Source organism: Ruditapes philippinarum, unplaced genomic scaffold (assembly GCF_026571515.1).
Source record: "Ruditapes philippinarum isolate M1 unplaced genomic scaffold, ASM2657151v2 ctg1094_1_1_1_1, whole genome shotgun sequence".
Classification (NCBI taxonomy): domain Eukaryota; kingdom Metazoa; phylum Mollusca; class Bivalvia; order Venerida; family Veneridae; genus Ruditapes; species Ruditapes philippinarum.
This window is the reverse complement of record NW_026865634.1, coordinates 36,622-52,136: the sequence shown is the minus strand read 5'-3', so window position 1 is coordinate 52,136 and position 15,515 is coordinate 36,622.

Genomic DNA, 15,515 nt, shown 5'->3' with positions numbered 1-15,515 from the left:
TTCATGATTTATGTATCACAGTTTCATTGTAAATGAACAATATTGAGCTTTGTTAACAATATCATAATTAACAGTTTTGAGCTTTGTTCACAAATTCGTGATTAACTATTTAGAAGTTTGTTCACAATTTCATTATCAACAATTTTGTACTTTATTTACTTACTTATTATTTCTTCACTAACAGTTTTCAGCTTTGAACACATTCATGATGAATTATTTGGATAATTGTTCACAATTCCAAGATTTACTGTTTTAAAGTTTGTTCACTATTTCATTACTAACAATTTTGAGCTTTTCTTACAATTTTATGATTTGCCATTTTCAGCTTTGTTCACATTTTCATAAATACATGTAATGATTTTCAGCTTTGTTCACAATCATAATATTGGTGGACCAGGAAAAATTCCAGGCATACCTATTCCCCCAAACATACCCATTGGAGGCCTGAAAGGTGGTAATCTTGTTTGTGCAGGTGATAATGTATTGAATCCTGTGCCACCAAAACTTGTTAAATCTATAGGTGGTTGATGCAACAAGTTGGAGCCTCTTTGAAATCCGGCAGAAAATCTCCTTGTGAATGGATCTGGCGGAGAAGGTCGCCGTCTGACTGGTTGTTGTCGAGCAGATGTACGCCTACGTAAAGTTTGTGTCTGTCTAGGTGTCTGTCTTGGTGACTGTCTAGGTGTCTGTCTTTGTGTTTGTCTAGGTGATTGTCTTGCTGACTGTCTTGGTGTTTGTCTAGGTGTCTGTCTTGGTGTCTGTCGAACCTGCGTTTGACTTCTCTGTTGGTTAAGATTACGACTTGAGATTGCCCTCACTAAGGGTCTGTTAGGTCTGGAGCTGGTTACAGTTGTCCGTCTACGAGACGTTCTTACAGGACTGATACTTATCCTGTTACTGCTGACTGCAGGCTGTATTGTCATCTGCCTTTCTACTGGTAATCTTGCCCGTCTACTACTTTGACTGATGACAATAACGGGACTGTTTCTTATCAGTTGCTTTGAATTACTTGAGGAGGAAGGTTCTCGGGTAGACTGACTATGACTGGTTTGTTTGTTGCTGTTGGTTTGACTTCCTGTTTGTCTATTTTCAAATCTTTGACCTGATTGTCCATTACTATTAATTAGATTTACATTTATAGTATGTATATTGCTTGAAGATCGCATATTCTGTTCTTCTGGTTGGCTATGAAGTACGTTACTTTGTTGGTTATTTTGCATTCTGTTGTGATGTTGCTGAACGTCAAGAAGAGAAGGTGTGTTATTGATTTGTTCCATGAACGTAGAGTTCTGCGAATTTCTCCGTTCTTGAGGGAAAGAGTGCTGATTGTTTATACGTTGAGTGGAACCTAATGAAGAATTTTCTGTTGTAAATTCCAGGGGCTTTAATGGAAGTTCTATCTTATTCAGGTCGCTTATTTTCTGTATGGCCGGTTGACTCTGGGTAACCTCGCTAATTTTTGGGTCACTCGTCTGTGGGGAGTATACTATCTCATGCAAATTTTGCCTCAATCCAAAACCACTTTGTTGAACTGCAGAGGCATTTGGTTTCTTCACTAACATTAGAACTTTACTTGGAAAAGAGTCATGAGACTTTCGTGTGTTATTTGAAGGTTTGCGATTCATTAGAAGTAAAACTCTGGCTCGTTTTTTAGGAGTTGCATCTGATGATGAATTATTTCTTGCTTGGCGCTTAACCCGTGACAATTTTTCAAATGGTATGTAAAATCCAGATGTGGAACTGTTCGATTTCGGAACAGTTTCATTGTTTAACTCTGTTATATTTTCTGGTAATATTGAATTACTCTTATCAATTTCATTCAAACTATGTTTTACATCAAGTTTATCTTCTGTCGTTATTTTATGTAAAGTTTTTGTACTGTTTAATGAATCAAGCACAGCTGAAATGACATTAGGCAATGGCACAGAATTTAGAACTTGTTCTGTATCATTCTCCATGTGACCTCCAGGCAATGACCATGTTGATCGAGTCATATCTAGCATGGGTGTCCCCTCATGCACATTAACTGAACCTCCTGTAATAGAATTATATTTTGTGTAAGAATTATTGTTTTTTTTATTCAATTTAGCAAAATATTATCTTCAAACATGAAACACATTCATACAATTTCATTACTAATTTTTCCAGGAGCAAAATGTTTTGACAAAAACCATCTTGAAATCATATCTGTTTATATAAAAAGTACTTTTAGGTTATTTTTAAAGTTAATTTAAAAAGTTTGAAAACCAAAACTAAACAATAAAATGACAAAACAAAAACAAAATGATGAATGATTTTTTATTTGTACATTATTTTAATTGTTGCACAAAAAAAGTCTGGCTGACAGTCCTGTAATTATATTTTACAGTAAAATTTAGGGAATTGTGCCAATCCAAAACAAGTTGAAGTGATTTTAACTTCAACCCGCTTTTAATATTTTGTGTAATAAGCTTGATAGACATTCTTTGAAATTGGGAGTTCCATTGTTATTGTAGAGAAATTCAAGATGAAGATGATACTCGAAATAAGAATCTCAGCCAGAATACAAGGATAAGTTCAACTAATTGTACTACACATTAAGATATTGTGCTGTTTTGTGTAAGGGCAATATATCTCCCCTTGTTGACGCGAGATTCTGACCCAAAACAAAAAAATGACTCAGAATCTAGCTTTGGCATGTCAAATTATTTTGACTATACAAGAAAGTGCAAGCTTGCAGTGGCTCTATAATGGTGGCATAAAATTAACATAAATTGTAGCCAGAGTTCAAAGATATTAAACTGAAATGATTGGTCATACATACCTTGATGTAAATGAAGTGCCGTATTTCCTGAGATGGCAGTTTCTATCATAGATATCATATCTGAGGTATCACTGAAAATACAGAAACATTTTATATTATGAATAAAATTATTTTCGATGCTGTGAACAGAAACACCCTTTTATGGCTATATTTCTATAATTATATAGGATATTTGTTCGTCTGAACGCAAGATCGGAATACATGTATATTTCACTGAGTACCAGGTACTATCATATGCAAAGTCACAAGTTAAAATATACAGTTGGAGTTTACAAGTGGAATAAACATGTAATTTTCTTTTTATATCATACCTTTTTAATGTTTTTATTTTATTTTTTACAAGTGGGATAAACATGTAATTTTCTTTTTATATCATACCTTTTTAATGTTTTTATTTTATTTTTTACAAGTGGGATAAACATGTAATTTTCTTTTTATATCATACCTTTTTAATGTTTTTATTTTATTTTTTACTGATTTTAGAAGTATAAATAATTCATGATGTCACAATGTTCATACTGAAACAAGATTCTTGAAATTTTCTCAGTTACATTTTAACATGTAGCATGCGTATGTTTATGTTCTTGCACTTATGATGTCTATTTAACTGTGAAATTATCAAAATATGTGAAATTATTAAAATATAAGAAATTATCAATACAGAATTCAATATTATGTTATTGGAATCTACTGAAATGCATAATGTTGTACAATATTATACAGAATATAGTTTCAACTATTCAAAGATCCCTGACCGGGACTTGAATAAGGAACCCTCTGAATACTGTTCTGCAGCTATTGGGCCACTTACATATGTGAATAATTATGAACCAAGAAAAACATACACTGATAGTCAATCCAGCCCGCCAACTAACTTCAGGGCACATCAACTTGATTATGTGAAGGTCTCAATTTTGTATCATAAATTTATTTCAAATTGATGAATACAATTATTCTTTTTGCCAAATTTGCTAATTTTTGGAAATTCAAATTTGCATCAGTCTGTTAGTTCATATGTAACAGTCCAGTTCTGAAGAACATAAAAATGACTTCTAAAATGGCCAATATGTATGGATTTTTCGTGTTAATCTTATAATAATTATGTTGAGTAAACATGTTGCATAATTTATGTCATTGAAATAATTTATTTATGTTGTTATTTTTGTTTTTGTTTGTTTGTTGTTTTTTATTGTTGTTTTTTACATTACAAAAACTACTTATAGTCAGGTAATTAATACAAAATTAATTGAATAAAGTGCATGTTTATAGAATTATAAAGACAGTCCTTATTATAAATGATTAGTAGCCTCAGGTATTTATAACATATATACAGACGTCATTTGACTTGCTTTATTAAAATGTCATGACAGCCTTCATCCTCTTTATACCTTAATGATATTTTGTAATCATTAATGATATTTTGTAATTATTTATTATACTCAGAAGTTCAAAAAGTGTTTGATAAACAATATTTCAGTTAGAGTACAGTGACTGTCACTTACTCATCAAAGTACTTAAAGGATTTTAATGTTTTTCAGTTTAAATGATTATTCAGGAAAAGAGAGAGTAAGAGAACTGAGAATGATCTGAATTTTCACACCAAACCTACCAACATCAAATGGATCGCAAATTATGAAGGAAAAAAAACTTGCGGTCATGTCAGAAAACCAACATGGAGTTTATTGCTCTTTTATCTTAGAATTTATATGATTAAGGAAAAAAATCAAATGTGATATCCTGGTATAAACTTAATGTCACTTCTAAAATGCACATAACGCTTGATTTGACAATCTATATTCAGTAGAATGTTTATTTGTATATTGATAAAATCATGCAATTCACTACCTTAAATTTGAAAGAAAAATGTCAGTAAAATTCTGTATCTAAAAATATCAACAGTTAATACAATGTACTTCAAACCGAAAAAAAGTCTTTGTAACCAGTATTGAGTCAAGCCAGGCTCTAAACTGTTGGCTGACCAACTTCATATTTTCATTTTGATACCCCCAAATTGATAATGGATATTTACAAAAATAAAAGCTGGACAAATCCATTTTAGAAATTCAGCAGGTTAAGAGTGATGGAAATTTTTAATCTACATTCGTATGTTATTTATGTGTGCTAAATAACAAGGCAGCTGCATTCTTTGCTAAAACTCGAGATCTATCCAAATTTGTCCATAAGAATATAAAAAAACTATGTAATTGTACAATGTCTTTTTTGTAAAGTGTATTATCCATTAATAATTTATCATCTTCAATGATATTGTAGTACTTAAACAAGAAATGGACATAAGAGACAAAATTATATGTCGGCCCATTCATGCACAAGATCACAGTCATGTAAAGGAACTATTTTATACCAAATAAAGGTCATGTGATTATAAAAATATATTAAAACTCATTGTGAGGTCAGGGAAACATGCATTTATTTCTGTTATGTTGACAGCCAGTCGTAAAATTTGTCTTGATAAAAGCTACAAAATTATTGATATATGGCATCATACCTTTTTTAATAGAATCCAACATTTTGTTCATATAGTTGCAACTGTGTTTTTTTTTCTACTTATTTTTTTTTCATTAAATTGTTGAGATATAATTGGTGAACATTTCAGAGATAAATTATTTTTTAATTATTTACCTTTGCAAATCACTGATTTAGATCTAAATATTGAAATAATCGAGTTTTATTCTTAAAGCATAATTTAATTCTAAAACATTGAAAATTGATAGCCAGTTACAGGGAAAAAAAACAAGAGAATTTCATTAATTTGACCAGGAGAGTCAAGGTGAATGAAAGGTCAAGGTCTGCTTCAAGGTCTTGTCCCAAGGGTTGTTATAGCCATGTATGAAGACAAAACACTAAGAACTGAAAAAGTCATGATCACCGTTAAAGTTTGTGGACAACAATTGGAACGCCGACTGAGGACTGTAAAAATTCCTCATTTTTTTTCTATGAAAGAAGTCAAGCTAAAATAATGACTCAATTATTATCACGTTGAAATGGGGAAAATGAATTATAGCCAGCCATCTTATTAGGCTATACTTTCATATAAATATTAAATAGCAAACATTTGTTTTACTCTCAAATAAGTGCAACACAAAGTTACCTTTACATTAACACTTGAGATGACAGCAATTATAAATATGATGGGTGGGTGGAGAAAATATTAACTTGATAAGCATTTCACGCGTCCGGTCAGAAGTGGGCCAACGATTTTGAGGTGAATGGGTAAATGTGTTTTATAATACGTTATTTCATATATATGACAGATTGATATGTTCAGGTGTAATTTATCATATGTGAGACATAATCACAGCTGGACAATGTGAGTATCTCTCCTGATGATGACAGGGACATTGTAGTGACAAGGTAATTGTAGAATAATTATTGTAAACACACCTTGACCAACGCTTAAGACAGCAGAAGGTGTTAATGATTTAAACAAAGTTTTATGACTGAAATCTATTTAGCTCAATAGATTAGTGTGAGACTTGTAGTCTCAACATTGTGGGTTTGATTCCCTGGCTGGCCAACTAAAATTACTAATCAGTCTTTCAGATGAGACTTTAAATCATGGTCCTGTGCATGAGTGCTTAAACACTTGGCATGTTGAAGAACTAAGAGAAGCTTTTTAGAGCATCTTTCTGTATCTTGCACTATCCCCCAAAAAATAAAATGACTGATACTCTTCTGGAGGGCTTAGTGCCCATATGGGCAACCGGTGGGGAGTATAAAGGCCCTGTCACACTAGACTGCGCTTTCACTGCATTCGAACGGTGTTCTTAAATTTAATACAGTGCTGAGAGATTGTAATAAAAAATATGATATTTTTGATGACATGGATACTTCACGGCATCCTTATGACGATTATGATGATGCTTTAAAGCTTCCACAGCATTTTATTTGGTGATTGACTCGTTCGTAATGCGCTTCTACTGCGTTCTTATCGCTGTCACTGCCCTCTTTTACGGCGCTCTCCTGCCGTGAACATGCAGTATAAGCAGGGTAGATACGCCCAACAATCTCTGTATAAGCGCTGTGATAAATACTGTGTTCATTCGTCGTTCCTTTTATGCTTTCACGGAGCTCCTGTTGCGTTGTATGAGATGCTTCTGAGTTGCTACAGTGTCCTTCATGCAAACCCACTGCGTTCTTATCAGAATGCCGAGTTACAGCGTTTGTTTTGAGCATGCTCAAAATTCACGCCTCGGCCAGCGTTCTATGCGATGCCACTACAATGCTGTGGTGATGCTTGCGATCTTACTGCGCTCACCTCAGTGTTTTGGACGCCCCCTTAGTCAGACAGGAGTTTAAATTAACTCAAATACACAAATCTTTAGATTAGTTTTCACTTAAACTCCTGCACAGGTCAGTAGAGTTTAAACATTTCTATAATTTCCCTTATACCAAATAGTCTGTTCTCAAATTTTAATCTTGGCAGTCAACCCTCCTAACTTTCTTTCCTCAGTAAGTTTCCAGCAATTACCAATGTCTCAGCAAATGACCTAATACTAATCTAACATGATATCTGAATCAGGGGTGACCATTGTCCCTAATAAATTGCCACATAAAAATTTAGCCTTGCCAAAAGAAAGAACAAACGATCCCTGGATGCTTTCTCTGTTATGTGCTAAGAGGATGTTTAACAATCTTGGACTTGTCTTTTATCGAATGTTTATTTAAATCTTAAACTGAATTCTTTTTAAAACCTGTTGAGATAGATGTCACAAAAAAAGTCATGAACTAAGATTCATACACAGTTAATGGAAGTATCATGCTAATTGTTTTGTTTCTTGTATGAAATCACTCTTGTTATGAAGTGGAATAAGTAATGGAAAGTACCGTATAAGTACTTATTTCTGCGGGCTTAATATTCTGCGATTTTTGTTAAAATAAGGGGTTTTAAATTCTTGCGTATCTTATTTCTGCGGTGTCATCATTCTCACATTGATGTTTTTTTTCCATATATGCGGTTTAATTTAGATATACTGTATTTACAAAATTAACCGATACAAACAGACAACATTTCAAGATTTGTTGATGTAGCATGTACATTACTTCTGGTTAACATGCAGACAAATTCTAATGTATTTTATCGTAATCATCATATATCGGTATATAAACATAAATTAACAATTTAATAAAGATGAAAATAAAATGAATCCAATTTGGAAAAAAAATGACCATCCTACTTTATATTAGTTATCTGCCCCTAAATGTGAGCAATTTCGCAAGAAACACCTATGACTTCAAATTTATTCTGACACTGGTACATGTCCTTTATTCCAGGTCAAATTGGTAGAAAAATATTCTGAATTTTATTAGTTGAAGCATAAAAAATCAATTTTGCAAAATGACTGAAAATGATATCACAAAGTATTTGGAATTGAATAAGGTTATGTTTGGTTTTCAGTTATATGCTTAATTTTATCAACTGATTTAAGTCTCATTTGGCCCAAGAAATGATTTTAGTTTTATTTCTTAAAAGCATTTTTTTGGTCTCCTATTTTGATAAAAAAAATACTCATTGATACTCTCTCAAAAGAAAGCATTTAAATACAGCACATGTAAAATATCAGTTTAAATTAATTGCTATATTCTGAAGAAAGTATGCTATGATTTTCATATTGCCTTACTTCTGATAATTAAATTTTCAACAGGAAAACTCATTTTACTTTAATTTTTTTTATATTTTTAGCTGTGAAATAAGAATTGGTTTTATATTACATTTCCATTCTTGCGTTATAGTCAAAAACACGTTTTTTAACTAACAATTTCTTTTTGATTAGTGTGCATTTTTTCAGGTTATTATGTATATTAATTTTTAACAGAACATGTATTGGTATTTTATTGAATGTTTATTGGTACAACTAATAGGTTCAGTTATCTTTTTTTTTATTTACATTATTTTTTCCTCAAATTGCATGTTGACATTTATTCTGATAACTTAATGTTTTTCTCAAAAAATATATTTTTAATTATTAGAATTGTAGTTTTAACTTAAAGGAACTCCAATGAGGTCCAAAAGCTTTAAATCGTAAAATTTGAATTTCTTACATAGATCAGCTTGGGCATTTAAAGCAGACAGATATACTAAAAAAATAATCAAGAAATCTACTAACACTAAACTGAAAATAGTATTTTTGTGCTATTCTTAGTCCAATTTGAGTGAAAAGCATTTTGGGTCATTTTGCACACTTAGAATAATTGTTCTGGAAAACAAAACAAGCGAATGATCTCAAATTTTGTTCATAAGTGATTGGTCTAGACCTTCTTGAAAATTAAAAGAACATAAATATAGAAAAATTATTTCCAGTCAAAAACCTCAGTTGATTTCTTTTAAGAATACAAATATTTTGAAAATGACAAAATCTCTAATGAAAAACTGTGAAATTATGACATGGTTATTGATCACTGTTCAATTAAATTTTAAATACTTACTTTGAAATGGTAGTATTCAAAGAATGGCTCAATCCGAAGATTTTCAGAAGTATCCAAATCAAGTAAAACACTTTTCTTATCACTTCCATGGTTGAAATCAGTTACTTAAAAAGACCTAGGTAATATTTCATTTACTAAAATTATCAGATTTTTTTTTATAATCCAAAAAGTCATTAGCCAAATTCCAAAAAAAAAAGCTTTTGCAGAAATATCTTTTTGGCTATTATCGTGTTATTTACTGAGTTACCTATGAGATATGAAAGAAGAAGTGTACCAATGGATTATGATGGACATATTAACTATGGTCAACACTCGTTAAATACCGTAATCAAATATCCATTTGTCATGCGGGTCAGTATCAAACACTATGGACATATAAATTATTATTAAATGACTTAATTGTCTTCATTTAACTGCATTTACAAAGTCATAAAATGTCATTAATTAGATGAAAACAAATGATAAATTATAAATATGCATGATACCATAATCCCGTGTGGTTGTTACAAATTGTAGGGTCTGTGTTGACCTCAGATTGCTGTCCCATTGACAACAACTTGATCTGTTCATGTATGTAAGATAGACATTTGGTTAAACTTATTGCTAGTCTGTTGAAAGCACTGAATGTACCTGGTGATTAATATTCTTATATAGACTCGGTGCTTCATTTCATGTAACAAATCATTTTTAGCCAATAACTGTTGTACATCATATCTAATTTACATTTTCGGCAGGCAGAGGCAAAAAATAGTAAAATTTAAGTTACTGTTTTGATATTAAAGATTATCAAAATTTCTTAAAATTATTTCAAATATATATAAATATATATATATACTAGGAAATTTAACATTTTTATAATAATAAGCATTTCATGTAATTTTAAATTTTCCTTTGACTCATATCTTAATGTAGTACTCACTTAAATGATCAGATATTCATAACATAATAATTATTGTTTTGCATACTATTTTGTGGGTTTCGAAAAATGAAAGTTTTGATTAACATATGAAATACACAATAATACAAACTGATGAGTTTAAAGTTTAAAGAAATCCTATTGAACAGTTTTTTGCCTATATGTCTATATTTGAAAACTCCAGAAAACGTCTTTAAGAACCGATTTTGCACTTTTTTCACCCTATTTCTACTGCATTACTAATGCAGTAAGGGCTATTTTTACATATTTTGACCTCTTTTTTAGTAAATTGGTTGTAAGTGCTGTATGCAATTATTTTTTTTTTAATACATTTTCAAAATTTTCATGAAAGTTAGCAGGAATCTGGTGGTGTGCTGCTTTAAAAAGCTGCCCCATCTTCTAAATAAAAACAAGAAATGTCAAAGGACACATATGCCCCCTTTCTAGCCCTTAACTCACATTATTGGTAATTTTGTTTATAGAAACTTGCCATAAATGGGTACATGGAAGTGTTCAATTATGGAAAAAAGAAAAATAATGAAGACTTTGTGATAGTTTTCAAGATAATGAGCGGAAACCATTCTGACATTTAAGGCCCCTGTGACCTTGACCTTTGAACTAGTGATCCAAAATCAATAGGGGTCATTTAACTGTTATGACCAATCAATATTAGAAATATGAAGACTTTGTGATAAATAGCTTTTAAGATAATCAGCAGAAACCATACTAACATTCAATAACCCTGTGACCTTGACCTTAAACTAAGTGACCCCAAAATCAATAGGGGTCACTTACTAGTTATGACCAATCACTTTGTGAAATATGAAGACTTTGTGATGAATACTTTTCAAGATAATTGTGATGATAATTTCAAGATAATCAGTGGAAACCATTGTGACATTTGAGGCCCCTGTGGCCTTGACCTTTGACTCAAAAATCAGGGGTCATCCACTAGTTATGACCTATCACTATGTGAAATATGAAGACTTTGTGATAAATAGTTTTTGTATTTTCTGATCGTAAGATCAGTAAATACATAGCTAACATCCACGGTCTAACACAAAATTTCTTCACAGTCCTAACAACGCAAAGTAGTTCTCACTCAAAACTGCTTAAAAACCAACAATTTAAAAGAAAGAATAATTTTTGATGTAGGCATTTAACGAATTACAGTGCATTAAAAGTTTAGATTAGTCAATAGAAATATGAGGTTACAATCACAAATTTCGCGGATGAATATCTTTTTTACCCAATGAAAAATGTTCGGCTATTTCCGTAAAGCTTCCGATTATCATGAATATCATTTTAATCAATGACTAGAAATGTGTCATCATGCCACGGATGCCCCCGCATGCAGCCAAAATTTCAAATGTTATAATATTTAGTTCCTAATTTGTTTGCACAAATTATTTTTTTCATTCTAAGTTCAAAGCCCTTAAAACTTTTCAATGTTAACACAAACCATTTTTATACAATGTTCAAGGCACTGAAATTATTCAGTCTTAACCATTTTTATACAATGTTCAAGGCACTGAAATTATTCAGTCTTAACCTTTTAAAAATAGCATATTGCATATTTGTAGCCAACATAATGGCTATATACATTTCCACAAAAGTATGAGTGCTGAAACTGAAAGTTCAAAATTTTTCCAACATTCAGGAAAGATAAGTTTGCCTAAAATCATTGAACCACGACCAAATTCAAACTTAAACTGCTTATTCCTAAGATGTATCTATATTATTTTCAAAGTGAAAGGGACATAACTCTGCCAAAAAATCATCGAACCATGACCAAATTCCAACTTGACCTGCGCATTCCTTTGATATATCCATATGTCAATTTTGAGTTGAATATGTAACACTGTTGGGTTGATAATGAACAGTAACTGTAAATTTCATATGATTTTCAAAGTGAAAGGGGCATTACTCTGCCAAAAATCATTGAACCATGACCAGATTCGAACTTGGTCTGCACATTTCAAAAACATATCCATATGTCAAATTTGAGTTGAATGTGTAATATTGTTGGGGAGATAATAAACGGAAACTGAAAATTTCATATTATTTTCAAAGTAAAAGGGGCATAACTCTGCCAAAAATCATCAAACCATGACCAAATTTAAAATTGACCTGCGCATTCCTTTGACGTATCAATATGTCAAATTTGAGTTGAATGTTTAATACTGTTGGGGAGATAATAAACAGAAACTGAAAATTTCATATTATTTTCAAAGTAAAAGGGGCATAACTCTGCCAAAAATCATCGAACCATGACCAAATTTAAACTTGGCCTGCGCATTCCTTTGACGTATCGATATGTCAAGTTTGAGCTAAATGTGTTGTACGATTGGGGAGATAATAAACGGAAACTGAAAATTTCATATTATTTTCAAAGTGAAAGGGGCATAACTCTGCCAAAAATCATTGAACCATGACCAAATTTGAACTTGACCTGCACATTCCTTTGACGTATCCATATGTAAAGTTTGAGTTGAATGTGTTGTACCATTGGGGAGTTAATGAATGGAAACTGAAAATTTCATATTATTTTCAAAGTAAAAGGGGCATAACTCTGCCAAAAATCATCGAACCATGACCAAATTTGAACTTGACCTGTATTTTCTCATGACATATCAATATGTCAAGTTTGAGTTGAATGTGTTGTACCGTTGGGGAGATAATGAACGGAAACTGAAAATTTCATATTATTTTCAAAGTAAAAGGGGCATAACTCTGCCAAAAACCATCGAACCATGACCAATTTTGAACTTGACCTGTATTTTCTCATGACATATCCATATGTCAATTTTAAATTGAATGTTTTGAACCGTTTGGGAGATAATGAACGGAAACTGAAAATTTCATATTATTTTCAATGTAAAAGGGGCATAACTCTGCCAAAAATCATCGAACCATGACCAATTTCGAACTTGACCTAGATTTTCTCATGACATATCCATATGTCAAATTTGAGTTCAATATGTGCAAGGGTTATTAAGATAATGAACGGAAACTGATGATGACGGAAGGACGGAATGACGGAATGACGGAATGACGGAACAGGGTAACACTATATGCCCCTGCCATTATATGGCGGGGGCATAAAAATGCTATTTTTGGCTATGTCGATTACCGATACTCCAGAGCGTAGTACACAAATAAATCTGACTGTCGAGTAGTGGAATATATACATGTCGGACTGATTTGGTGAGAAGATTTTCGCTAAATTATTTTCATCAGTGTTAAACAACAAGTTTATCGTGAACAAAATACCTCGAAATTAATAAGGATTGCAAACACGAAATGGAAATTCTCAATTTAGAATTACATAATGTATTCGTGTGGTGCAGAGGTAAGCGGTCTCGTTGAGGGTGTGAGAGGCCTATGGTTCAAATCCTAGTCGAGGCAATTCAATTTTTTTTTTCCATGAAAAATTCCATATGTATCAATCTGAAACTGTTATAGAAGAAAATCAAAACGCTGTCGCTGCGTAAGATGAATTATAGTATATAAAAATAAACTGATACAGGAAAGTACATACAGATAGTCAGTATGATTTAGATTGCAAAGATCAGAAAATACCATAGAGCTGCAGCCCTTTGATTGAGATAATCAGCGGAAACCAGGTGGTCTACAGACCGACAGACTGACATTAGCAAAACAATATACCCCATCTTCTTCGAATGGGGACATAAAAATACCAACACTTGTCTGAAGTGAGTCGCCCATAAAGATTCATGGAGGCAACTGTAATCAATAAGATCACACTCAAAAATTTTCTGCATAAACTTCCTTGAAAATATATTTTATATGTCTCTATTCAATTCAGGAATAAATGTTTTGGATAATACAAATAACAAGAACAATACTATTTATAAACTTAAAACATCTGTATTTAAGAAAAAGCACTGAAAAACAAGCACAAACATCAAACAATCCTAAATGACATCTTTGTAATATAGAGATGAGAACAGCAAGGAAACAATAGTATCATGGTTATAGATAGCAAACAATAGTATAATGTTAACAGCACTGGGAACAGAAAAATATTAACAGCAATGTAAACATGAAAACAGCAACAGAGAAAAAATTCATGTTAACATCAATGGAAATAATATTAACAGTACTGGAAACAAGAAAATCATAATTATTAATAGTAAAAGAAACAAACAAATCATGTTAATAGTACTGGAAACAAGAATATCATGTGAACAGTAATATAAATTAACAGGGCTGGAAACAAGAAAATCATGTTAACTGTACTGGAAACAAGAAAATCATGTTAACAGTACTGGAAACAAGAAAATTATATTAACAGTACTGGAAACAAGAAAATCGTGTTAACACTACTGGAAACAAGAAAATCATGTTAACAGTACTGGGAACAAGAAAATCGTGTTAACACAAGTGGACTTATAACAGTACTTGAAACAAGAGAATTATGAACAAGAAAATCATGTTATTTTCACTGAAAAACAACAGCATGATAGTAGCATTTTAAAAGCAAATAAATAAATGTATATAGGAATAGCAGAAAAATAATATATTAATTTAAGAAACAAGCAAATGTATACTGCATTTGATTATTCGAAATAAAATAAAACAACAAGTTTGATTAATGTAGTGTACACTGGCTTATGCACAATGCAGTGTTGACTGGCTTACATAGTGTACATTGACTGGGTTATATTGTTTACCATGACTGACTTATATAGTGTACACTGGCTTATTTAGTGCACACTGACTTATGTAATGTACTCTGACTTATGTTGTGTTCACTGGCTTTTGTGCGTACACTGGTTTATGTACTGTACTCAGGGTTATGTAGTGTACTCAGGCTTATGTAGTGTACACTTGCTTTTGTGTATATACTGGCTTATTTAGTGTACACCAGCTTACTTTGTGTATACTGACTTAATAATATGGTGCACACTGGCTTATGTAGTGTACACTAGCTTATGTAATATACACTGGTTTACTAAGTATACACTGAATTACAGAGTGTACACTGGGTTACATAGTGTTCACTAACTGACATAGTGAGCACTGACTTTCATAGGTCTGTTATTATCACAGCTAACACTCGAAAAGTTCATCAAATCCACTGTTCCACATATACCATCAATACCATTAATAATGCAGTTTTCTTTTATTTGCTAAGCTGAGTTTACTTACATATTATACAAAAAGACTAGAGGCTTTACTGAAGATGTCTATGGTAAAATAATATCAATATGAAAGTTTGAGATTCTTGAATGAAACATTTTTTAAATAGTTTGTATTATTCTTTAAACAACCAAATTAACAATAATCATAAACTAAAAGTAGCTCTGCTAATTCTTGTTTCATTTG